The sequence below is a fragment of the Lathamus discolor genome, chromosome 3 (assembly GCF_037157495.1).
Source record: "Lathamus discolor isolate bLatDis1 chromosome 3, bLatDis1.hap1, whole genome shotgun sequence".
NCBI lineage: Eukaryota > Metazoa > Chordata > Aves > Psittaciformes > Psittacidae > Lathamus > Lathamus discolor.
The window spans coordinates 61,727,074-61,753,282 of NC_088886.1; the positions used below are offsets into that span (position 1 = coordinate 61,727,074).

Sequence of the window (26,209 nt, forward strand, 5' to 3'; positions counted from 1 at the left end):
CAACTAAGCTGCTGGTGTAGGCACTCCCTAACCTGTCTCAGTCACAGTGCATAGGTTTGCCCTGAACAGTTCAAACAGCAGGGCTTTCCTAACCAGCCCCTTGTGTGGGGCAGTGGCCATTTCAGCAGATGTCCATCCTCCTCCAGCCACAGCTACATCTCTACCCATAGACTCAACAGCATCCCATAGGACAGGTCACATAGGATTCATCTTCCTAGTACATACTGTGGACTTAGAAGGTGGAATAATAACAGGGACTTATTTCTTATGATACTGGATGGCATTAAAATTGTGTATCAATGCTTGGCTTGTTTTCACTCTGCTACTAAACAAGCTGAAGGCTTTAAGGATATTTTTTGTTCTGTTGTGTCGAAGGGATCTACCCAGGATGGAAAAGAAAATCAATGTTTCAGGGTTCTGTAACTGTGGGGTTTTTTCTTGTGTTGCTTGTTTCATTATGAGGAAGGAATTAAAAATCCCTTCTAGACAGTACTTAAAATATCAGTCATTGTTTAATGCCTTTGAGTCACTGTACAACTAATTCGGTTGCACAGTGTAGTGCAGTTTCACAGTATGTGAAACAGAGATAGTAGAAAAGAGTGATTGGAAAGTTGAATAAACACAGCATTAGTTTGCGAAGTCTAAATCATAGAATCATAGAATAGTTAGGGTTGGAAAGGACCTCAAGATCATCTAGTTCCAAACCCCTGCCATGGGCAGGGACATCTCACACTAAACCATCCCACCCAAGGCTTCAGCCAGCCTGGCCTTGAATACTGCCAGGGGTGGAGCACTCACAGCCTCCCTGGCAACCCATTCCAGTGCCTCACCACCCAAACAGGAAAGAATTTCTTCCTTATATCCAATCTAAACTTCCCCTGTTTTAAGTTTTCACCCGTTACCCCTTGTCCTGTCACTACAGCCCCTCATGAAGAGTCCCTCCCCAGCATCCCTATAGCCCCCCTTCAGATACTGGAAGGCTGCTATGAGGTCTCCACGCAGCCTTCTCTTCTCCCGATCTTCATACAGGAGATGCTCCAGTCCCCTGATCATCCTCATGGCCTCCTCTGGACTTGTTCCAACAGTTCCATGTCCTTTTTATGTTGAGGACACCAGAACTGCACACAATACTCCAGGTGAGGTCTCACAAGAGCAGAGTAGAGGGGCAGGATCACCTCCTTCGACCTGCTGGTCACGCTCCTTTTGATGCAGCCCAGGATACGGTTGGCTTTCTGGGCTGCGAGCGCACACTGCCGGCTCATGTTCATTTTCTCATCGACCAGCACCCCCAAGTCCTTCTCTGCAGGGCCGCTCTGAATCTCTTCTTTGCCCAGTCTGTAGCTGTGCCTGGGATTGCTCCGACCCAGGTGTAGGACCTTGCACTTGGCAGGGTTAAACTTCATGAGGCTGGCATCAGCCCACCTCACAAGCTTGTCGAGGTCCCTCTGGATGGCATCCCTTCCCTCCAGCATATCAACCGGACCACACAGCTTGGTGTCATAGGCAAACTTGCTGAGGGTGCACTCAATCCCACTGTCCATGTCAGCGATGAAGATGTTAAACAAGACCGGTCCCAACACCGATCCCTGAGGGACACCACTCGTTACTGGTCTCCAGCCGGACATCGAGCCATTGACCACAACTCTTTGTGTGCGGCCATCCAGCCAGTTCTTTATCCACTGAGTGGTCCACCCATCAAATTGGTATCTCTCCAATTTAGAGAGAAGGATGTCATGTGGGACAGTGTCAAACGCTTTGCACAAGTCCAGGTAGATGACATCAACTGCTCTACCCCTCTCCATCAGGTTACATAGCCCCATCATAGAAGGCCACCAAATTGGTCAGGCAGGATTTCCCCTTAGTGAAGCCATGCTGGCTGTCACCAAGCACCTTGTTGTTTTTCATGTGCCTTAGCATGCCTTCCAGGAGAATGTGCTCCAAGATTTTGCCAGGCACAGAGGTGAGACTGACTGGTCTGTAATTCCCCGGTCTTCCATTTTCCCCTTCTTGAAAATGGGGGTTATATTTCCCTTTTTCCAGTCGTCGGGAATTTCATCTGACTGCCATGATTTTTCAAATACGATAGCCAGTGGCTTAGCAACTTCATTCGCCAGCTCCTTCAGGACCCGCGGATGGATTTCATCAGGTCCCACCGACTTGTGCACGATCGGGTTCTTAAGATGGTCTCGAATCAGATCCTGTCCTACAGTGGGCCCAAGGTCTTCATTCTCACAGTCCCTATGTCTACCTTCTAAGACCTGGGTGGTGCGGTCAGAGCCTTTGCCAGTGAAGACCGAGCAAAGAAGTCATTCAGAACCTCAGCCTTCTCCAAATCCTGTGTAGCCAGTTCTCCTGATAGCTTCCGGAGGGGGCCTACGTTGTCCCTAGTCTGTTTTTTATTTGGTATGTTCCTATAGAATCCCTTCCTGTTATCCTTAATCTTCATGAAACTTCATGATGACTTCTTTTGCAATGATCCAGCACAGCAGCTCATCAGCAGAAATGAGAGCAGGAACTTGTAAATCCAGAGCCCCTATCTCCTCCACCTAAGCTAAGCTAGCTGGGTTGGTGCTGGCAGGAGGCTCTTCTCCCTCTTCTGAAGCAGCCACTGGAAGTGGGTCAGGACAGCGCTGAGTGTAAGCAGCTTTTGGGAGGGTATACAAGGGTCAGAGCTCTGGTAATGGCTGTAGCTTTCCAGGACCCTTCACAATGAACGAATTTCAGGTGGTCAGGGACCAAAGTGGCAGGACGCTTGGCTACAAGGCACTTAGGAGATCTGTGCACAGCCAGCCTGGCCACCTGTACATTGAAACTGGTGCTGTGTTGGGCACCCAGTAGCCTATGTGGACATGGGGTGCTTGGTGACAGGGCACAGATTGCACTGTCAGTACAGGGTCATTTCATGGTCAGCCTGATATATCTGTCTTCACACCCAAACTAAGAGGTGATGATACAAGAGGTCTTCCAAATACACCAAGGTTAATAGGGAAAGGTACTGATCCATCTTGATGATTTGTGTGAGTCCTGTTCCCATCATCAAGGAGATCATCCCAGGTATTTACTGAACTTGTCTTTGTACCAGCTTTGTGAGGGAGAGCAGCAGTGTTATCCCTATTTTATAAATGACAGTCTGAGCCACAGAGAGGCTTCAGCTTTGACTCTTCTATCACTTTAAGGCAGGTAGTAGCAATGTAGACCTATCTGTGTTGGCTATCATTTAGCTAGGTGTGGTAGTATTTTGCCCACAGATTCAAAGTTTCTTCTGATGCAGGCTTTATGTGGGTAGAAACAACCAGACCTGAGGCCCTATCCACTCTCTGAAAACACTCATTAGCTTCTTCATTAGCCTCAACAAGATTGCTGGAGCTACCATGCCAGGGAATTACACATTCCCTACCTCCTTACCCACTTGTAGACTTCCCTGTGCAGATGTCCACACCTGGGTCTGAGATAGGTGTTCACATATATGGGAGTGCCAGAGCCCTGAACCAGGCATCCCCCACATTGCCGTTAAAGCCAAACTGAAGCTGTGTGGTTAGGGCATATCTGTGGTTGGTAAACCACCCCGTGGGAGTAAAACACACACCTGATTATGAATTCCTGCTTTGGTTTCATTTATTCCCACATGAAAGCAAACACGAAGAAGTATCTTAAAGCTATCATGGTCACCATTCCAATGTTGATGCTTAGTGTTTGCGACTGATTAGGCCTGCCACTGAATCACCGATATTTCCTGCATTAAGTGGCCCTAAAGAGTGAATGTAAACATTTTAATGGTAACAGCGTTATTGTAGGTAGTGGAGGTGGGAAGGTAGGAGTGGGATTAGTCTTTAATGAACATCCTGAACAGGCACAGATAGGAAAGGAAAAGGAGCAAAAAATGGGAAGGACAAAGAAGCACATGCGTGCTCGTTAAAAGTTTCTGACAAGCTAAAAGCCTCGGAAACAAATTTGAGTTTAAAAAAGCGTTTGAAAACTTACATACTCACTTTTGTACAGCACAACAATGGTGGAATGCTAATAACATTTAATTTCCCTTGACTTCTAACCTTCTTAACCTGCTGTGCTGCTAGAACAGCGCTGTAAATCAAAATACGCTGTATTGTATGGTGAACATGTGTATTGAGTCATTCCAGACTGCCTGGTGCTTTTTAAAAACAAAACTCACAATAGTGTTTGTGCTGTTTTTCATTTTTCATAGACCTTTCCCCTCAATCATGCTGCAACTGGTTAGGTTCTGTATTAAAAATACAATATAAAACAGGGAGGGATGATGTAGGGGTAGACATAATACCACAGAAAGTACAACACAGATAAATAGGCCAAAATATCCTTGACATTACTTTCCCCTTTGTTCTAAGTGTTCTTCCAATTTCAATAAAACCAAATTGGAATACTGCCTGGGGTCTACTAAATCATTAGTAAATTAAGAATCTGTTTTTAATAACATTTCACTTGTAAATAATGCATTAATTGACTAGCTTGAAAGTTAGCTTGAATGTTAGAAACTCTGGCACTAAATGCGTAATGAAAGAAGGGTGCTGTTTGAGGAGGCTGGGTGGTAAATGTAACAAATTAAATATGACAGTTGATATTTGTGAAAATGGTGATATAATTAGAGGACACCTGCAGCTGTTTTCCAACCAAAACAACAGAAATGAAACATGTATAAAGTATGTGTGTCATATTTTCAATTGGCGGATTTCTTTTGTTCTCTGTGGGGCTGTTTTGCGGGGGTCTGTCTATTTTTTCCTTACCTTATGTCAGGTCGTATGACTAACAAGTGTCTCTTTGTCCTGTGCTACTGTTTATTAGAGCTATAAGTGAACATTTTGCAGAGTAAAGGCAAAGAACATGAAGCGTGTTTACTGAGAGCTGTAAGTTACTAAAGCACCTGACACATGCCTGTGTATATTTTAACCACTGATGCTTGGGAATAGTCAAGAATTACACCAGGACTCTTCCTCTGCTGTTCTCACCTGCCAGTAACTCACTTATGTATTTCTCCACCTTGTGCTGAGAGTCTTAGTGAGGATTTCTGTGAACTAAAAGGTGATGTGGTATGATGGATAACCATTGCAAATGTATAGCTTTCCCTCTTGGCATGTGTGCAGTTGAAAGAGAATATGATGCTGCCTTAACCATCTCACCAGGGTTTCAAACACCAAGTTTCTGATGATACAGGAAAAATGTGAAGCTGTTGAAGAACGTACATCACCATGTCATGCCACTACTGGGAAATTGTGAAGCATATCGACTGAAGATGGCCAAAAATGGTTACTTTTTGGTCTGGACACAAAGATTCTGGGTATTTCAGTCCAGGGACTCTGTTCCATCGGTCCTTGCTCCATTCCAGTTGGTGTGCAAGAGAGCAGCCTGTGAAGGAGGTAGGATTTGGACTTACAAAAGCAGGAGTCTCTAGGCTGACTTTCTTTGGAGTCCAGCAGTAGCAAAGCAGTGAAATTACTCTGGTATAAATAAACAGAGCCTATATGGTACAGCAGATTTTACTCCCGCTTGAAGCCATGCACCCGTTTTGCCTGCTGTCAGTCAGTGGGCATAGAAACTATGCTGTTGGGCTGGGCATGAAGCACAGTGAGGCCAGTACCGCCTCTGATACCATGTTTTTTCTCCGTGTGAGGAAGGACTTCAGGTTCTCCCAGGGTCACTTTTGCTAGGCTTTGGCATACAGCTAGTTCCCCGCAGGTGAAAGGAAAAACAATACCAGGGCAAGGCAAGCAGTCCTCACACTGCAGGACTCAGCTCTCAATGGGGAGTTTTCTCTCTAAGGCACATAGAGCAGAAGTATGTGGGGAAAGCCCCACTGCACCACACAACCAGCTGTGGATACTGTAAATCTTCAGCATGCCCTTTGTCAACTGTCAGAAACACAGACATTCATAAACAACGGAGAGCGGGGAACCAAAATTCACTTTAAAATAAACAGTGTGGACTTTGATTTGGAATGTGCTAACAGGATAGATATGAGCTGTTTAAATAAACATACCAGCCAATTGTGTCAGCAATACCTTTGTTACTGGGGTTTGTCTTGATTAGGGCCATGTCAAGCAGCTGTTGAGATTGACTTTGATGACAGATAGGATGTAATGTACATGACACTGGAAGCGTAGTATCATAGAGACAAATTGTGCAATGGCTGAGAAAATCTTCATAGCTCTTTCAGAAATGGCAGAATTCTTCCCTGTGGATGCAAATACATGTATTTATTTGTCTTAAAGATACAGACTGAGGTATGGCTGCTCTCGCGGGTACCTGTTGGTACATAATAGCTTCAGGTAAAAGGCATGAAGTAAAACCAAACTATCTACCAGATGTTAGAATATCTACCAGAAGGAAGGAGTTTCTCAGCCTCCCATTGTCTTTCAAGTGACCTTTGCGGGTGTCATTCAAGGGTATCGAAGACGATAATACACAATTATTTTTGCTCTTTTATAGAGTGTTTTGCAGGTGTCGAGCTTCTGAGTGCATGGGGGATCCATTACTAGCTTATCACTATACCCAAACACTGTAGATACTCAATTTCCCTAAAACCCCTCTTTGATTAAATGGTACTGAGGTGGCAACTCCAAAGGCTGATTGCTCTTTATAAGCGAAGGGGAATGTGCATAGGAAAGTGGCCTTCAGCTTGTTGCCTGTAGATTTGCAACAGCAAATCAAAGGCACAGGAGTTTGACTGCGCCTGGATTTGTTTTCCAGGGACAAGTTTGTTGGCTTAAATTAAGCCCGCTAAAAAATGTGGCCAAGATTTGCCCTGGCACAGAAAAAAATGCCTGTGTAATGTTACACTGACTGGAAGGTTTTCCTGGCTGCGGAGAGCTGCAGATCAAAATACAACGTATTCATTAAAGAAGAAAAAGAAATGAAATGAGTATACCCGACCATAAGGAAGATGTACTGCCTTAGTTAAACAAGGCAGAACTGGTATTATTCAATTAAAATCTTGAGTGCAGCTGTTAGGGAAAAATTCATCCCGTTTCAGATAGAAAAATATGCCCTAATCATGTATTTCAATATCATTTTGACGCTAAACCCAAGAATAAGGTAGGGGTGAATGTTTTGTATATGCGGGCATTCATATGCATGGATATACATTTGTGTCTGTGAGTGTTAAGAGAGAGACAAATATGTTCAAATACCTTTTCTTTACTGAAACTATAAGTAGATGTATGTGAGCCAGTGGCCAGGAGGCTCTGAGGAGGCACAGTGGCCGAGAACAAGGGGCCATGATGTGTGTGCTGCTTTGCCTGTGTGCATGAGCTAGGGTTTTCCGTCTTTTACCACCCACCCAGATGTACACAAGAGGCATCTCACAAAAGAAAACGGGTTTATTCACTGTGAGAAATCGTCTCAACTCTGCAATTTGTCAGTCTCTCCAAGAATAATAAAGGTACATTTATTTTCTATGAAGATTAGTTATCGTTAATTCCATTGCTGCTGTTTCTGGAACTTAGTGGCCTAACATCTCTTTATACTACCTAAAGCAGAGCATCTCAGCTTTTCAGAGCTGTATATATTAGAATAGCAGAAAAAAATAGCAACTTTTGGAGGATATTTTAGAGGAGCCAGCCAGGCAGTTATGTAAACCAAGGAAACAGAAATGCAACACCATGGGAAGTTTTGGTGTCATTATTTTAGTAACTTATTTATTATTATTTAATTATATTTATAATTTAATATTTAATAAAGTATTATTTAATACAGCACTGTAATTCTGTATGACGCTGCTCAGAGCTTAAAAAAAGCAAGCGTTCAGACCTGTGATATCCTCTGCTACACGTAACCATAGTCAGACCCATAGTATCTGACTATGAAGGGCTGGGAAAACAAAGTTAGGCTGGGTTTCTCCTCTTGCCATCCTAGGGTTGGCATTCAGGTTTCTGAAGCTGTGTCTTGTCCTGTCCTTGCTGTGTTGCCTTTGCAGGGGCAAGAAGTTTTTGAGCAAGATCTCCTAACCCAAGGAATCCTCAGGGCAACAGACCTGTTTTTCCTTCTGCTCTTCTCTTGAGCTGTGCAAAGCTGCCAGAGAGAAGGGCTGAGGATCAGGCCTTATGGTCGCTGTCACAGGACCTTGCAGGGTACAACAGGTGGGTGTAGTATAGGAGATAAATGAGCAAATGGAGAAGCAAAGGCTAACATAACTTAAAGTCGTGTTATTCATATATGTCCCGTTAGAAAAGCACCACCTATTTATAATGAAATAGGGGTTAATTGTATTTGGTAACACCCAACTTTTATTTCTGTTTATGAAATAATTGACATTTGTGGAACTTTACCCTTCCTGTAACATTTGTCTAAAACCAGTACAGGTTTTCAAAGATTTTCTTCTCTCTGTGTTACTTCATGGTCTCTGTGTAGCATTTGTTTGGTCATCAAAAGCAAACAGTTCACCTTTTCCTAGTTCACCTTTTGTCTACAAGTGAAATTCAGGTCATGCTGAAATAGGTTTCATTTGCCAAGAGGCAGTGGTGAGTGCTCTGCTTTCCCTACATCCACAGTCCCTGTGTGGGAGCTTTGGGTAGCAGTTGCTGGACAGACATCATTGGCCTTTCCCTCCCCAAGTTGCTGTGAAAGAATACGCAGGATCACTTGTCTAGCCAACATGCCAGAAGTGGAAAGTAAGGTAAACTGGACTTTCAGGATCCGAAGAGGAGGCTGGGGGGAATACTTGAAGCAGAGAAAGGTAGCTCTTACTCCAGGGATACAGGCTGAAGTCTGAAAGTCACAAAGATGAGACTGGGGCAAAGAAATCAAGCCACAAAGTCTGGTATTTTCAGTGTCTCTGGTACGTAGGAAACAGCAATGCTGTATGAGGGATCTAAATACCAGAGAGGAGGGGGGGGCCAGGTCAGTGCTGAACGGGAACAGGGCATGGGAGCTGCAGGAGGAGGAAGCCCAGCTGCCAATGGACATAGCAGAGCACTGGAAAACTCACCCTCCAAACCCTTCAACAGTTGTGCTGGCTTTCCTGCTGTCATCTGTAAGAGCTATGTTACAGCTCCTGTTCTGCCCTGCCTGCTTTGTGCCCTCAAGGGTCTCAAACCACACAGGAGAACTCCTAGGGCTCTGAATACCGTCCCTACCATGCCTCCTGCTCCTCCCCAGCACAGTGGACTGAGTAGAAGAGCCAGAACACTGAATGTGTTTGCTTTGGGCAATGTAAATTAGACCCTTGTATGTTATTTAAGGCATGTTTTTGTATTCTGTCCACTGTTTGAATCCCAGATGCTGAAATATTCACACAGCTCTTCATTCTTTGGGGAGCAAGACATGGGTTTGTCCTAGTGGCACAGTGATAGCTTGTGATCTGCCAGCCTCCCGCTGTCCACTGTCATTGCAGCTCACAGTCACCCAGTGGCCCGAGGAATAGCTGGCACTCAAGGACCCCCCTCCAGTGCCCATAACTCTGAAACTACATGACATCTTAACCTTTATGAAATTTCTTCAAGACAGCATTTAAAAACACCCAAATCTTTCCTGACCTTTACATTTTAGTGGGGGGGGTTGTTTGGTTATTTTTTTTTAAATTGATGTTCCTACATTTTTTCCTTCAGCTGTGGCATTTTTAAACTAGTTCAAGAGGAGCTTTGCTTTGCTTTTCCCATCCTGGTTGAGCCTAATCATTAATCATAAAGGGAAAAGCACCCCAGACTCAAACCTAACTTTATGTCTTTTATGTTTGTGACATTTTATCTCTCTCAGCCAGTGGGAAGTTCTTATCCTTTTAATTTGAAATCTCTTAGGTTTCAGTTTGACTCTAGATGCTGACTTCCTTTGTAGCCTCCCATCCCCATTCTCACCCCTGTTTCACTGCCGTGTGGCTTGGTGATCACGTATCGGGTGTACAGATCATTGAGAAGGTCTCCCAAGGGGACCAGTGGTTGCTGCCCTGGATCATCAGAAAGCTGACCCCTTTAGGTATGTGAGAAATTAAGGTATTTTCAACAGAAAACTGGTGGTGCAATTTGACAGTAATGCTGCCTAAATCTAGAATGAATCTGCTGAGTACTTTAGCAGTGCTGACAGTGTAAAGCTAACACAAGAGAGGAATCAGGCCTGGCATCTTTACACAAAACTGAGAATATTTGCAAAGAAAACCTGGAAACTTGAAGCATTCTAGTTTTTAATACAGCTCTTGCTCATTTTTGTATCCTGCAATATGCAGCATTCTGCTATAAGACCTGGCTTTTTCACAAAGGGAAAACTCCCCACATTCATACATAGTCTTTACCTAGTATAATCTCATCAACTCTTCCACGATAACAGGCAATTAGAACATTCAAGGCTCAGAGTCTAAATACTCTCTAGTGGTGCTGCTGAATTTGTTGGTATAGTATGGTTGTATTGAAAATAGAGTACAACACTGCCACGGCTTTGTAGGCACAAAGATGAGTTCTGCTAAGCCTGTGTAAGTCTCTGCTCTTTAGCCCAAAAAACTGAAGGTCAGTTCAAAGCTGCTTGTTGAGGGAAACTAATCCTGCAAACAGTACATTCACTGGCCATTATTTCCAAATCCAAACTATCTTACAGTCATGAAATGGAAAGTTTATGGGGAAAACAAATGCTGCATTTATTACTGTGATGCAACATTCATAAAATATATTTCATTGGGGGGGAGTTTACACAGGGGGTAATGAGATTTTTCCTTTATACATTATTTATAACTGCTTAATCCAGGTGCTGTAGGTTATTTTTTTATCCCTCAGTTTCACAGCTACAAAACATTTCAGTATTTCTAATTTATTTCTGCTTACAATACAGATGTTCTCAATTGTGTCTCTAACTACATTTCAGCTGATATGATGGCTTTTATTTGTTTGTGTCACTGTACACTTAGAGGTTGTGCGGTACACAATAGTCAGGCTCCAAGCAGCCTGTAAAAAGCCTCTGTTGATTTAGTTACCAACAAATTAAACTATGCCTAATGGTAATATCTTTATCATTAGTGGTTTTAATCTTCAGATGATTTCCCTGCAGTTTATATTGCTCTGTGCATGGGTTCTTATATCTTCACATAAAGGTTTCATCCTTTTAAACAGCATTTTTCAAGATGACCATTTGGAAACAACATTTGGAGGAACATTTGGGTTGCATCCTCTAACTAAATTTCCAAGCTGTTGGTAACGGACTAAAGAAAATGTGGTCTGCACTGAATACTAAAGAGCTGCAAATGTAAGAGCCTTGAAGGTTATGTGTAAATATTGACATTTTTATTTTATTTAGCATACAGAAATGAACTCGCAATGTTGCTTATCTGATCATACAGCAATGACCGCATCTGCATCATCTGAGATCTATTCCTCACACTTATGACTTTCATAGATGTTCCAGAGTTTTCCCATTGTGGATGTTATTGATGTCCCTGATTAGGCAACAGATATCTGGGGACTGAGTGTCCATATAGGAACATGTCAACCAAGAGGCAACAAATGGAAGCTGAGTTAAAAAAAAATCCTTTCATCTTCAAAGGCCATGTTATATGTGCAGATATGGGTCCCAATAAAACCATTAAGGTCCTTTCCCAAGATGTGTAATGGGACTTTAGGGCATTCAGCAGCCAGCAAAACAAGGTCTTTGGTTCATCCTAGAGGAAGCACAGAAAAATAACTGTAGCATTACATGTACCCCAGCTGTTCTTTGCACTTAGCCGTACTGCCCTTTCCCCTTGAGTGTGAGGCTGTTGTCATTTCTTTTTTAACCAGAGGTTTCTGTTTTTACATAAATATGTTTACATCCTTTTTCCCCCTAAAACACTGAAAAAGAGCCCAATATGCAGATAAGAAAGCTTGCAGTTCTTCAGGGCTGTTGTTTATACTGAATGCATTTATATGTTATGTACTAAGATGGTCACTGCACAATTTGTAATTCCAAGGCATGAAACACGAGGGCTCCACAGCATTCCCCTTAAATCTAATCAGAAAGCCCGTGAGATCTAGGTTGTTCATACTCATTGCTTGCACTGGGTAAGTGTTTCGTGAATGGCACTGCAGTCACCAGAAATCCCCAGTAATGAGTCGAGAACACGTGAGTTCTCTCCCTGGGCAGCCTAACCTGAACAACAGCACTATGTCTAAAGTATCTGCTTCCCCTTCTTCATACTGCTAGTTCCTGCATGAAGGCCTGGCATGCTGTTTGCATCAGCTGCCTGCCTCTTGTGCTCCTCCGGGGGTGTCGTGGAGATTATTATTTTTTATTTCCACATGTGAGCAAAGGATTTAATAAATTGCAGAATCATAAATTTCATTGAGGGAGAGGGAGGAAGAGCAGTAACTTCTTTGTGCTACATGGAGACTCTGTAATTTGCATAAGTATTGCCTGTCTCTTCAGCAGATAAAGTAATTAAGAAGTGACCAGCGTGGCTGTTGTTTGGTCATCCTCCTTGTTCTTGTATAAACTGCATCTAATACACTCTTCATTTTACGTACTTGCCAAAGAGTTTCTGTCTCTCCCCCTTGGACACAGTGCTGAGTCTTGCCAAGAGGTGCAGTGCTCTGCCCACAGACCTACTTTGCCCAAATCAGAGAATATGTCCGTGGTTCTCTTTCCTTGAAGAAACCCAGGCATCAGCGTACTCAGGCCAGCATGTTTTTGGCAGCTCATGCAAAGTATGGAGAACACATGGAATTTGTCCCTTTTAATTTATTCTTCTCTGCCCTGGAATAGAATAAGCAGCCTTATCCTATATTAGTCAAAGCTCCTCAGAAATCGTGCTCTGTGCTTCCAAAATAGTCCTGCAGTGGCAGTGTAGCACTGTGGAAATAAAAGACAAAAGGCACATGCAAATGATGAAGTGTGCATCTGAAAGGGATGAACCCATTTCTCTTGTCAGTGCAACATGACTAAGGGCAGTCTTGCGGTTGCTGGTGGATACATGTGGCTATATCCAATTTATGGCCTCTCACTTGGCTTGTGGAAAGGCTGCATTGCAGAACTGACAGGACTGTGTCCCATGCCAGCCAGCCAAGGGACAGTGGTGGATTATTAACCTCAGTGATCATCTAGTCAAATGGCCTGAGAACGTTAACTCCCCCTGCTTCTCTATCTGGGGGGTAAGGGGGAGTGGAGAGGAGAAAATTCTGCAAGTACTAAAGAAAGGCCTTGAAAGGAGAAATAAGGATTCAAGCTTTTGGAAGAATCAGCAGCTTTGGACCTGAGAGAGCATCACGACAGAATGCTTTATAGTAGAAAGATTCCACTTAATGGTGGGACTAAGGTCAAAGAAAGCTGATGTGATGGGGGGAGGCTTAACAATTAAGAGGAGAGCTCTGAATTGTGGGCAGAATAGGTGGGCATCTTACAGGAACCTGATGTTACCCAAAATGTTTCTGTGAATTTAGAAAATGAGAGTAGAATTTATCTGGTTTGCGTTGACCCATGGGTCTTTGTTCTGTGTAAGAGTAATTTTGTTGGTGGGGGCTGAGTTCTGGTAAGCTGCATACTATCATATTGCAGAAGAGATAACAAGCAAAGATCTTCCACCCAGTAAATATGCCAGAAGGGCCTGGAGCAGAAACAATGCTGCTGCCTATCTATATCTAATAGAACCTTAAAAAGTCACTTGATTTACTGTGACCTCCTTTGGGGCTTGCATTTCAAGAAATACAGTCCAGCTGGAGAAGAGATGAAAAATAATAATCAGCTCTCTAAAAAAAGAATTGATCTGCAAGGAAAGACTGAATGATCCGGCGATTTCTAACCTAAACAAGAGGAGAAGATAATGTAGGTTTTCAACTGCATGAGAAACACAGCTCCAAAGAAAAGGAGAATAATCGTTTCTTACATTCCTGGGAGAAGGTAAGTACCAATAGGCTTCAGTTGCAGTATGAAAGGTGTCATTTAATCATTAAGAAATACTTTGTGTTCTTCTAGGAGTCTGGTGGCATACAGCAGTAGATAGGGAAGGGGTAGAGTCTTTGTCACTGGACATCTTTATGAACAGGCTAAATGACATCCGAAAGTAGTGACAAAGACATAGTAGGGTCTGCATTAACCTTGTGAGCCTTGCCAACAGCTGACTGGTCACTGAAACTCAGCGAGCACCTCATGTGTATCACCTAGCAAGAGACAAATGGATCTGGGTCACTTTTGTAGCTGGGGCTCTAGGGTGAGGTAAGAGATGGTAAATCCCATGTGCATTTTGACAATGGGAATCTCCCTCAACTTTGAAAGCAGATTTTTGTCAACTCGAAGCACTTTTCCCTTGCCAAACCCATACACTACCTTCATCTTATCTAGAAAAACCTCAGCCAACTGGCTTTCATCCATGTCTTATCTCTGCCAGACACAAGGAAGCTGTAACATATGGCTTCAATGAAAAGGAGACGTGGAGCTTGGTGTCATCAGGATATTGATGACATTGTAGCCTATGCCATTTCACAATATGCTCTAGTGGTTTCATATGGGTTTTGCATAAGAAGGGTAACAGCAGTGAACCCTTTGGTACTCTAAGTTGCAAGGCTGGGAAAGAAGAATCATTTATCCGTGCTTCTGGGATCTTCTTGACAGAGATTATCAGAATACTTCAAAGGCTTTCTTCTCCCTTGTCAGCCATTTTGCCACAGCAACAATGTGTAACAGCAAACAGGAAGCAGACACCATGTCTGGGCTCTGGTCTGACTCAGATGCAGTGTCAAAGCACAGGGAGAATTAGCAAAATGAAGTTAAAATACTGTATTAAAGAATGTATGTGTATGTATGTAGGTCTGTATGGAGTCATGTAACCATGTCATTACAGGAATTTGCCACCTTTCCTGTAAAATTGCTAAATTCATTACATATAATCTGCCTATTAACTGGAAGAACAAATGTATATGTAGGGGGACAAACAGGTAATTGCTTAGTTGGTTTAGTCATCCAGTGGAAGTAACAGGTGTAAGCGATGTGACCCCAGTGTGAAAAAGGAAGGGTAGAACCCATTGATAAAGATGCAGGATGGGTGAAAAGATACAAAATCTCACTTCAGTGTTAACAATTACTCTGTAGGCAGACGTGTCTTCCCCCCCCAGGCTTACATCCATCTGGAGCTCCAACCTGCACTGTGCCAAACAAGCTTTAGCTTAAATGCCCAGGCATTCGTTTGGAATGTATTGTTGGTATACACCTTTGGTTTGTATACAGATCAGCTAATAGTGACTTATATGGTATCTAGTCTTGAAAAGTCTTTGCTTCTTATTTAAAAAACGTATCATTGGTTTGTTCAGGTTTTGCATTCTTTCTTCTCTGTCATCAGTGGTGAGAAAACCACACTGAAGTGACTATATATGCCTGTCACATGCCTCAGCTGTAATAATAGAATTAAAATAAGCACTCCAGAATCTGGTTAGCTCACCTTCCTCAGCCATTTCAACATAACTGCAGGGAAGGCATCCTGGAGGCCCAACATGCACCACTGGAAGACGTTTCAAAGCAGAGCTGTATTAGTACATCCATCTGACCTTTCTCCCTTCCCTGCTGTGGTATTTGGTGGACAAGACAGAAACCATTCCTATAAGATGTTCCAGCCTGAGAAATGGTGCATCTTACACCAAAAATATAAGGGCTGACAGGTGCCTAAGCAAGAAGAGGAGCTGGATGAGTGGTGCGTTCTTGGCCCACTACTACCATCCCACCAACATTCCAAAGTTAAAGGGAGTTCTATGTACAGGAATTGATGCAGGGTAGGAGTGAAGCAAATTAGTGAAATCCATCTTGTTTTCTCATAATGCAAATGCCAGCTGAGCTGGGGTGATCCTGGGCAGTAGATTGCAATGAAAACACACAGCTTGTGACGAGCTGACAGGAGCTGGCCTGAGCATAAATAGCTTAGAAACATCAATGAGTAAAGGCAAAGTTTTTGCTTTTGTGTTTTAAAGAGACATATTTGCTATGCTTTGCTTTTCAGAATACAACACATTGTGTTAATGCCAGCAACTATATTTATAACACCTTACACTTACCATGTGTCGATTTTCTGTCCTTATATATGTATGTTCTCATTTCTTGGAGCTACGGACCCATTATAATTATCATTAGAAATTTGTGACCAAGGAGATTAGACCTTCTGAGCATGACTGACTGTTTTCTCAAGGCATCCTGGCTACAGTGGAGTGACTGTGCTGACATTTGCACAGACAGGCAGATGGTGCCTGGGACATGCCTGGTTGCAGTGCAGACCTGAAGATCCTAGTTGAGGAAACTGAGCCACTGTGTTTTAGCCTGATTTATAAGGAAACTGCTTCTCCACGAATGTAGCCTGTGTTATCCTTTCTGCTAGATGTAATGGAAAAAAGATGGTTAGCCGTAGGAGAACAAGCCCACAGCTAAACCTGTGTTTTGGCCAGAGGCCATAATGATTTATATTAGGTATCTCTGTGTGTTTATTCCATACCAACTAAAACCATTTAAACTGCATGGGAAATACTGAAGAGGGCAAACATATACAAGCCTGATTGACTATGGGAGGTTGTAAAATACATCACAGTTGATAAATTGTGCTTGAAAACCATGAAGTATGAGAACGAAAGCTGAAATGGTGTAACTGGGAAATGGTCTTCTAGAGATGGAATCTGGATTTTGATTTCGCCTTAGAGTCAGTTGTAAATGTTCCCTTGCTGTCAGGAGAGAGATTTTGGTATTGAGGTGCGTGTGGGAGTCAGTTGGTGTTGTTGGGTGCCCTGAGAAACACAGTCCTTCAGCTAAAAGGAGGGGAAGAGTGGTCATGGTATGCTTTGGAGTACTTGGGAAATCCAGTTTTTTCCTAATTCAGTTCTGAGAATGAATTACATGATTTTCTACAGATAACTGGCTAATGCCCACTAACTGCTGAGAAAACCTTAATGTCCAACTTTGTGATTGACAGCTAAATAATTAGAGTAGTTTTCAGCTGGGGGAGTTGTCAAGGTCTGGCCTGCTGCATTTAGGTGCCAGGACCCTTGGCATACTCTTCGCAGCTCTGCTACTGACTTCCTGCTATGGACTTTGTGTTTAACTTCCATTATTTCACTTCTACCTATTTGGGAAAATCTCACTGATGTAACACTGGTTTAGAAGTGGCTTTTCATGGATACAGCTAGTGGAATTAATGCACATGAAATGTTAGTCCCAAAGTCCTCTGATAAGCCATACAGACTAGAAACATAAGAACGTAAGTGGGTAAGATGGCAAATTTTATCATGGTTTGAAACTGTCTTATATATATACTGCTCTTTTATCTTCAGTCCAGAGCATTATACTAAATACAGCTCTCTCTTTTAATCACCAGCATCCTAACAGTTTTAACATTTTTGCTCTGCTCTGCACTCTGTAGTCCTGGAAGAGCTCCATGGACTTCAAGGGTCAAGGCAATACTGCAGTGACACAGAATTAGAATTCTTTTTCTTTAGCAAGAAGGTTTGGTAATGTAGCAAAAACAATGGACCCAGATGTCCATTGACAGTGATTTTATTTCTTGGGCTTATATGGGAGCTGAACATGGCCAAAGACTGGCTATACTTAAGTCAAGATACGTGTATAAAGAGCACTTGGATCAATTACCACTTTGCCTATAGATTTCTGAAGTTTAGACCTCCAGATAGGGCACTTGTAAACTTCTTTGAGGTATAAAGGTAGCTGAAGCAGGTGGGAGCACTGGGTTAGACAGGAATGTGCTGGTTCATGTGATCAGGCCAGAAAAGCTTTCTCAGTGTTGCCCTGTGCTGTAGAGACACATCATGTAATCGAGGAATGAACGTCCAAGTCTTCCAACACACACTTCTGTAATGAAACACCTAACAGGTAGGATTGCCATGCCTGTAACCAGGCTTTCTTGTTCTGTGGCTTTCTGGAATCAGCAAGTATCTGTATCATGCCTGGGGAGCAAATTCTCAGCTGCTGCAGCAACTCCATTGCAGGTTGCTGTTGTTCAGGACTGTGGAGGAGTCCCAGCTCTTTCCAGTTCTGGAAGCAATGACTAGGAACTGCCCTAAGCCTCACCTCATTACATGTCACTGCACCAGTGTGTGCCAAGAGGTAAAGTAAGCAACACCGAGGGCATCTGGAAAGAGGGGAGACAGGAGGAACTGTCAATTTGGCAGGTGCTGGAGCACAGCAGGTTTTCAGCAGTTTATTTTGGAAGTAATTGCTAAATAACCATGCTTTAACTGCAGTGGAGTGTCTGCAGCTTCAGTAATATCTTTTTCTTATTAAAGACAAAAGTGTACAGCAGTTGGAGGAGCATGGTGGTGCTCCTAGCTAAAATTCACTGTTTGTTAACCGTTCGGACACTGTGATTTTTAGAAGGGCTGGGCTTTTAAGTGTTTTTTCCTAGTTCTTGTCATCCTTAAACACAGCCGTTTTAATTGCTAAGATGGCAAAGAGTAGGGTTATCTGCTTTGAGCATAGGCTGCCTCCAGCACACTAGTGCATAATCAAAGAAAATAGAATTACAGCTCTGAATTTGAGGCCCATCCTGAAGTCTGGTCTGGTCATCCACTGCTCATGTGAACAGGCGAGTCCTCGGGTTTTGCTTGGATAACAAGTACCATCCTGTAATAACAAAGAGGAAATTTATGCTAGGATTTAGAGCAGCTGGTTTTATTAAATCTAATAGAGCAGCTGTAACCTTAGTATCAGACAGGAATGATTCTCCTGAAGTGACTGAAGCTGTACCAGTCTTATATTTCAGGACTGAGATCAGAACCAGATCCAGTCTGCTGAAAAATAAAGCAGTTCTGTCACTTGCCAGGAGTCAGGAGTCAGTTACCCAAATCTCAAACCTCTCTATGTTCAAGCTGAATTAGTATACTGTAAGTATGTTACATGGACTTCATGGGGTCCTCTTCTAAATATGCTGAACACTGTAGTTTACTAATAAGGCTCTTTTTAATTCTTCATGCAGTTTGTCCTCTTAAGGCTGATAGATATTTCTGCACTAGCTTTTTGTTCTGTTCCTATTAAAACCATTTCAAGTTCCAGGAAGTATTTCGATTTTTTTTTTTTTTTCTTCCAGAACTATTAGAAGTATTCACAAGTTCAGGGTCATGCTGTCTGTAACCACATACCTTTAAATCCAAATATTTGAGGTGGGATTTATTTCCCAAATGGGAAACTTGTTTCCCAAATGGGGGTACAAAGGTACTGGGAGGGAGAAGTAGAAAAGCAAATGAGTAATTTTGCTTCAAGGGGAAAGGAGGGGAAAGTATGAATGGAAGAGTTCACTGTGGAGAGAGGCACAGGGCAGTCATTTGCGAAGTGCTGCTTTGCAGAACTTTAAAAGGTAAATGCACTTATTTGTAGGCAGTAAACTAAGTTGTATTGTTTGGCAGGAGCTAGCTCCTACTTATACTTGGCTTCATAATGCTTACAGCATTCTCCTTAAAGCTACCAGTTTAGCAGGGGAAGGGAAAGGAGAAATCCCTGTTCTCAGTAGTGTTACCTCAGGAATCCCTGTGCCTTGTGTGAAAATGCTGTGCGGTTCTTGCTTATCAAGTGACTTAGGTTAATATAGGAGGGCTCAACATTCTAACGTGAAATGCCAAGGGAGCAATACCTGAAAGGTCTGAGACTGAAGCATCGGACTACAGTTTCCTTTTTACTACAGATGGTATGTTTAGTAACTAATCATCCAACCAAAAAATCCAAAATAGTGTTTGACGAAAAGGTCAAGTGTTTAATATTAGGGCTAAGAGAACCATAAAAATCTATAAGGAGAATGCTCCGTGGAACAGTCAGCCAGATGCAGCTCCCGGCTCTGTCACTGCATCTCTCAGTCCCTCCTTCCCTTCTATAAAGATGTCACAGCCTCTTAAGCTCAAACGATTCCATACGTTCCTGCTTCTGGGGGATGTAACTCTATAGAAAGCTCACTTCCCGGCTGCCAGACCAAGCAGCAATGTCTCTGGAAGTTTCCTCCCTTGAAGTCTTCTAGAGCTTTTCAAAAGTGTCCTTGTTTATGGAGTAAACAGAAGTTCCCAAGAGGATGTGAAGGACTCTGTATTTTATGGAAATCTCGTTAGAATGGAATGGAAGAGACTTCTTAAATTAAATAATAGCTTTATAAAACTGAGCAGACTTTATGTTCCAGGTCTGGTAGCCAAATGGAGCTCAGCCAGAGGGACAAGAGGGAATGAACTGGGCTGAAAGCTGCGGTAAATGGGCCCAACTTTCACACTGGTTTTGAACTTAACTAATAGGTGCAGGGACTAGAAGTAGCCACAGTGCTGCTGACCTGTAGAGCATCCTGGGCAGCTTCAGCCATCTTTCAGAACCTTATTTTCCCTGCAAAACATAAAACCAAAATGCAGGAACAGCAAGTGAGACTAAATGCTGTACTTGGATCCGGACTGCAGCACACATACCTGATTTTATTGTTAATCCTGTCCTCCTGTAGCTCCCATCTTTCTAATGCTGTTCCCACACTTTGTTCTTCATTACTCCCTTCATGACTGTTGATAGGTTATGTTTTCTATCATCTTATTTGCCTGCTGAGACCTCAGCTTTTTACTTCTGATCATGGGATCCCACCTCAGTTACAGCTGTTTGAATTAACTTGCCCCTTTATTGCATCTTCTTGCTGAGGAAACGGCAAGAGGTGCTGTCATGGCCAGCAGAGTGAGCAGATGATCCACCCTGTAACTCATTGCTGTGGTGTTTTCTGTGAACCCACATGGTTAATAGCAGAATCCTCTCTTTGGGAAACCCTTTTTGTTTGGGTTTGTTGGGGGCTTTTGTGTTAAATTTAGGATCAGCAAATACATCCTGCAGGAACAGGAGTATTTGGAAGCAAAAATGGGACACACCTATTGATTCCTATGAAAGCATTATCATGGGAAGCCTTCTTACAACAGCAGAGTGAGAACAAGTTAAATATTTTGTTTCAAAGGGATTATCCCTACCCAGCAGGGAACAGCTGGCGTAAAGCGTTGATCCACCTCCCATTGCAAACAGGAGCCAAACTCCCCTTGATTTCATTGGTACAGAATCAAGCCCTTATTAAGCCCATGACCAGCTTTGCACAACTCCTGTCCCCGTCTGCTTCCCTTACACATAGGCCTGACCCTGGAGGAGCCAAGCTGAGGGGGACTATGGTGAGACTGAAAGCAGTTTAAATGAGTAAAACAGTATAATGGCTTTTCACAACAAATAGTTGTGGAGTGCATCTCAAACAGCCCCTCTAACTTCAGTCTAGTCCATCTCTCCGGACAGCCAAAGGACAAGCAGCAAGATGCATCCAGGATCTCGACTCACTAAAATGAGCCAGTTCCATTTTTTTTCCTGGGTTAGTATGGTTCTTCTCTAGGTTGTGTTTCGTTCCTGTGTTGAGCCACCTGAAAAGGACTGTTTTCTCCTGTTTTTTTCAAGTTTTGTGTACAATTAGTACACTAAATATTGCAGTATATTTAGTAAAAGAGCACTAGTTACTGAGATGTGTTGAAAAACATCACTCCAAGATCTAAGAGCAGTCACAGATGTCTTATTCTCTTCCCAAAGCGTTCACATCAAGACATGTATGTATGTATGTTTAGAGAACATACGTGAACTAGGAAAAATCCTAGACATTAGTTAGAATCCTAATCTCTGACGTGGGCAGGCTTCCTGTCGCCAGCAACCAGTCCTATCATGGTTATGTTGTTTGAATGCATTTCTGCTAAATGGCAGACCGGGCTGAAAGAGTTCCTAGGAAGGGGAATAATGTAATAATAAGTGATTGGGTTATTAAGAGGCTTGTTGTATGTGACAGTGAAAAAAAACCGGGGTTGTACCCTCATATGTCATCTAGAAGTTAGTACTATGAACAAATTGTTTTCATATCCTTTCTGCTACTTTGAGAGAGATCAAAATTTATCACAGCTATCTTCATTTTACTCAGTTAATAATGAATGATCAGTGAAACATTTTGGAATTGGAAAAGCTAGATGATTCATATAACCTCTGCTCTGAAAGGTTTTCAAAGTTTAAAATGTACAAAGAGATGTAAAAGTAGCTCTGTCTTTTGCACAATGTGTAAAAGCCAAGAAATGATGTAGGAGAGCTGAGAAGTTTTAATTGAATAACAGTTTGTGAGATGGTCAGGTTTGATTTTCTGATAATCAGATTGAGTTTCATTGTTCAGCATTTGCACGAGTTCTCAAACAATGAAACTCTTTTCACTGAAAGGCATCCTTTCATGACAGTGGTGTGACTGTGTGAATGTGGTATAACTGCAGTCTTTAACTCGTGGGGAAGGTGCTGTGTAAAAAGCTGTGTTTCTTCTTCTTTATTAGAACTGAGAGAAGATCCAAGACATGAGAAAGAGTTTGAAATCTTGCTCAACTCTTTATGGTTAACGACGAATCCAGAAACTTTGCCATAGCATTCCTGTTATGCACACACCTCTGGTAAGTCTGCAGGAAGGATAAAGGGTCAAATTCTCTGCCGGAATATACCCCCCAATTTCTTTGGTGTCTGTTGAGCTTCCTGTTTCAGCAGAGCCCTTGATTACTAAAAGCTGAAGTATAGAGACTTACCTTTCTTTGCCCCTCTGAATTGTATAGTCAGTGTTTGGAGTCTTTTCTTACCTTTGAGCCAGTGCACAAAAAGAAGTATGATATAATGCATGAATGACTTCTTTATGAGGCTCCAACTTTCAGAGCCTGAGAGTGGAGAACTATGTGTCCCAACCGTTCTGTGATTCAGGTAGATTATTCTATTATAATTGTCATTTCTATTGCATCATTTTCAAATGAGAAATCTTGCATAATGAAAGACTGGACATGCTGGACCACTGTTCTGGACCAGTATTGCAGTCCCTGTGCTTTTGTATTGTTAGAGCTACTTCTTTTGAACTTTATGGATAAAGATCCATTTTTCTGACCACAGCACAAGTCAAACAACAAGAATTGAAGAATTTTATCTCCCATTGCCTGTGAGACCTTTTCCAGCCAGAGTCCATTCCGTGGCCTCTCCCAGGGATGCACTGCCTGCGTGTCATGCCACCTTTCTTCATTCCTGCAGTGCTTCTATGGCTTTTCTTCCCACCCAGTTCTGATGGTCTCTTAGTGCAATACTGTCCTGGGTTGAGCAGCAGCAGTCATTTTTCTCCTTCTTAGGAGCTAGTGCAGTGCTGTGTTTTGATCTTTTGGCCTGGGAACAGTGCTGATAACGCCGATGTTTTCAGTTGCTGCTCGAATGTTTGGTCTGCCCAAGGACTTTCTGAGCCTCATGCTCTGCCAGGGAGGAGGGGAAGCTGGGAGGAAGCAGAGACAGGACACCTGACCCAAACTAGCCAAAGAGATATTCCATACCACAGCACGTCATGCCCAGGATGTAACGGCGGTGAGCCGGAAGGGCTGGTGGGTCTGCAGGGTTGGACGAGGTATCGGTCGGTGCTGGGCTGGGGGGAGTGGGGCGAGTTATTGGTCGGCTGGTGTTGAGGTGTTGTATTCTTTCCTCTTGTTATTTCCTTTAGCATTATTATTATTGGTGGTAGCAGTAGTGATTTGTGTTATACCTTAGTTACTAAACTGTTCTTATCTCAACCCGTGGGAGTTGCATTCTTTTCGATTCTCCTCTCCGTCCCTCCAGGAGCAGGGGGAGGGCAAGAAGAAGGGAGGGGAGTGAGTGGACGAGGTTTGTGGTTGGGTTTAAACCACGACAAATACTTAGAAGATAAGCTTCTCTTATGATCCACGTGTCTCATCAAACTGGCCTTGCCTTGCTCTGTGCAGTGGCATGTGCTGCACTTTGCTTTGAAGGGTGAGTATCTTCACAGAGGAGCCAAGTTGATCCTTCCCAGCTAGCTTAACTGAAAGGCAGTGACTACAACCACCAGCTCTGACATTTCAGCCCTCCAGTCCTAATTCTGTTCTCTGTCAAAATTATTCCCATAACTCCCTTCCATCATAAAAAAGCAAGCCTGAAAGCAAAGAGGAATAAACATAGAGTGGTTTACAATTGTATACTAGGAATAATTAAACTTTTAGTGAAAGGCGTCTGTAATTTCTCTATTTTTACTCACCATGAGGAGGACAGCATGTCTCATCTCTGTGGAGTCACATAAATGACTTGATTACAGGGCATGTTGAAGAGCTGACTCTGGGCGTTTGGAATTTCCTTGCTATTTTCTTAAGGTATTTGTATAATAGGAAAAAAGAGGGGAAAAAAAGGCCCTGTGCTTAGTTCCTCTTGTTACGATGTAGATATATTTTCCACACATTTGCAAATCGAGTAAAGAACAAGACTTCTTCAGCTATTTAAAGTCTTTGAAAGAAGAAAGGCAGTTTAGATTACCAGCAGCCTACACTGTGCGTGGCACAAAAATGTCACTTTTAATGGCAAAGTTCAGGATAAAACTGTGTCAGCTAATTTAATCATTTACCATGAAATACCAGTTATCTTAATCTTACATGTAGTCCTTAAGTCTGCTGCATATTTTTGTGTAATTGAATCCTGACCCTAAAAGGGAGGAAGCAAGGAATTTACTTTTTAGTGAATAGTTAGGCTCTAAATGTTCCTGTTTATAGATTGTATTTGCGGCATTGTCAGACATTTTAATACTGAGAAGCTAATATTTCTGATGAGTCTATTTTTTCTCTGTTTCATATTTGTTTTCCATGCTGCAGAAGTCAAACTAGTGTTCGGTTTCTATGGAACTTAACTGAGTTCTCTGGAAAAAGTGCAAATATTGTTCCCAGAGAACTTAAGGCAAATAAATTAGTATCTAACCCAGACGACACATTTTATTCATGTAGTTTGCTTCCCATCTAGATACCTGATGTATTACTTCAGCAGCAAATTTAACAAGGCCAAGATGTCTTCATTTTCCTTCAGAGCAAGAGCTGTAGAAGCAGTGCGATGGAAGTATTGGTCTTCTGTGGCCAGCCAGAGAGAACCCATCGACAGCTGTGATGAGCAGAGCAGACATGGGGAGACAGGAGGCAGCTGAAGCCAAAGAGGACCCACGCCTGGAGCCGTGTGTGTGTGATTGGAGCAGAGAGAGGCCAGGACCCAAGGAAATCCCAGCAGCAAGGGAAAAAAACAGATTGACTCTCAGTGACTCATTTAGCTCCTGGATTGGACAGATCTCTCCCCTGCTGGCAATTTGGCTGAGCATCAATGGACAGATACCAGGATGAATAGCTTAAAATAATTATGGGTTGGGAATCTGCAAAACTGCTAGCCATCCAGTTCTTTACTGTGCAATGTGAGGCACAAAAAAGAAATTACGTTTAGATTATTAAATATTAAGTCAGTGGATTTACCTCCATTTGGTCCAGAACAGGAAACTGGTTAAAATTCAACTTTTATATCATTGTGTTGATGGTCTGTTTATCACTGAACAAGTGAGTGCTTTTTGGCAGGTCAAGCTCTTTGACACATGGGGCAAATGTGTGCTTAATTTCTCCCAAACAGAAGAATTAATGTAATAATAATTAACACAGATGAGAACAGAATGAAAATCAAGTACAGTCTAGAGTTCAGTTTAATGCCAGGCATCTCACATTTTGTGGGTTCTGGGGCCAGAGTTTTTCTATGGAAGGGAGAGAGGGTTTTACCATGAGTGCTTATGAGAGCTGGAGTGGGCCTTGAATGCAGAGGCAGAATTCCTTGTACTTTCTGTTTAATGCTGAAAACCAGAAGCAACAGGCTCATTTAGTATCAGTAAAGGTCAGTTAAAATTATAGAGACATCCTTTGGAGCAAATCCTCTGCCTTGTATTTGCATATTTATGAATTAGAGATTACGACAGGCTATTTCATTTATTAGAGCAGCACTGCTATAGTTAATAGTCTGTCAGTATTTCCATTATAAACCCCGTTTTTCAGTGGTTTAATATCTCAGCCATTTAAAATCACATCAGGAAGCAAGCTGGTCCTGTGCTGTTGGCCAGGTGCAGTTTTTTGGTGCAGATTATTTTCAGTAATGGAATACTGTTCATCATATATGCAAATGAGCCACAACATTTCTGCTGGGGGGACGTAGCAAAGTGCGCAAGTTCATTGTGGCTTTGTTTTCCTTCAGGAAAGAAGGGAAAACAGGGATTTAACCTATCATGTCAACTGGCGCTTGACATGTTTGAAGAACAGCTTCTCAAGCACCTGCCTTCAGAAGAAACACTGGTCCTCAATGTGAAATCAGGTTGCTGTGTGCACACAGGGTATACCCATGAGGATGGATCCCGTTGTCCCTCAGAAGTTGCTTCTCTGCCAGTCATGGGAGAAGCACACCAGGTAAGAAGGCAGTGAAAATAAGAGCCTTT

At 42.6% G+C, this 26,209-nt stretch overlaps 2 long non-coding RNA genes across 4 annotated transcripts in view; one reads left to right on the forward strand and one right to left on the reverse strand.

Annotated features, from left to right (window-relative positions):
* The window catches only part of LOC136012368 (uncharacterized), a 126,080-nt gene that overhangs the window by 69,180 nt on the left and 30,691 nt on the right, over positions 1–26,209 (forward strand). The window contains exons 1-3 of one of the 2 annotated variants that reach the window (XR_010611685.1): positions 13,717–13,812; positions 22,236–22,349; positions 23,129–26,180. This is a non-coding gene — a long non-coding RNA (uncharacterized LOC136012368). Of the gene's footprint in view, positions 1–13,716; positions 13,813–22,235; positions 22,350–23,128; positions 26,181–26,209 lie in introns of those variants that run through there. The other variant, XR_010611684.1, reaches the window with a different exon arrangement.
* Positions 11,304–24,253, reverse strand: LOC136012371 (uncharacterized). Of its 2 annotated transcripts, XR_010611688.1 has the most exons (4): positions 23,969–24,253; positions 20,201–20,250; positions 18,421–18,519; positions 11,304–11,602 (listed from the first exon to the last, which is right to left on the reverse strand). It is a non-coding gene; the product is annotated as an uncharacterized LOC136012371 (long non-coding RNA). The 2 variants fall into 2 exon arrangements; XR_010611687.1 differs by lacking the exon at positions 11,304–11,602 and having other exon boundaries at positions 17,809–18,519.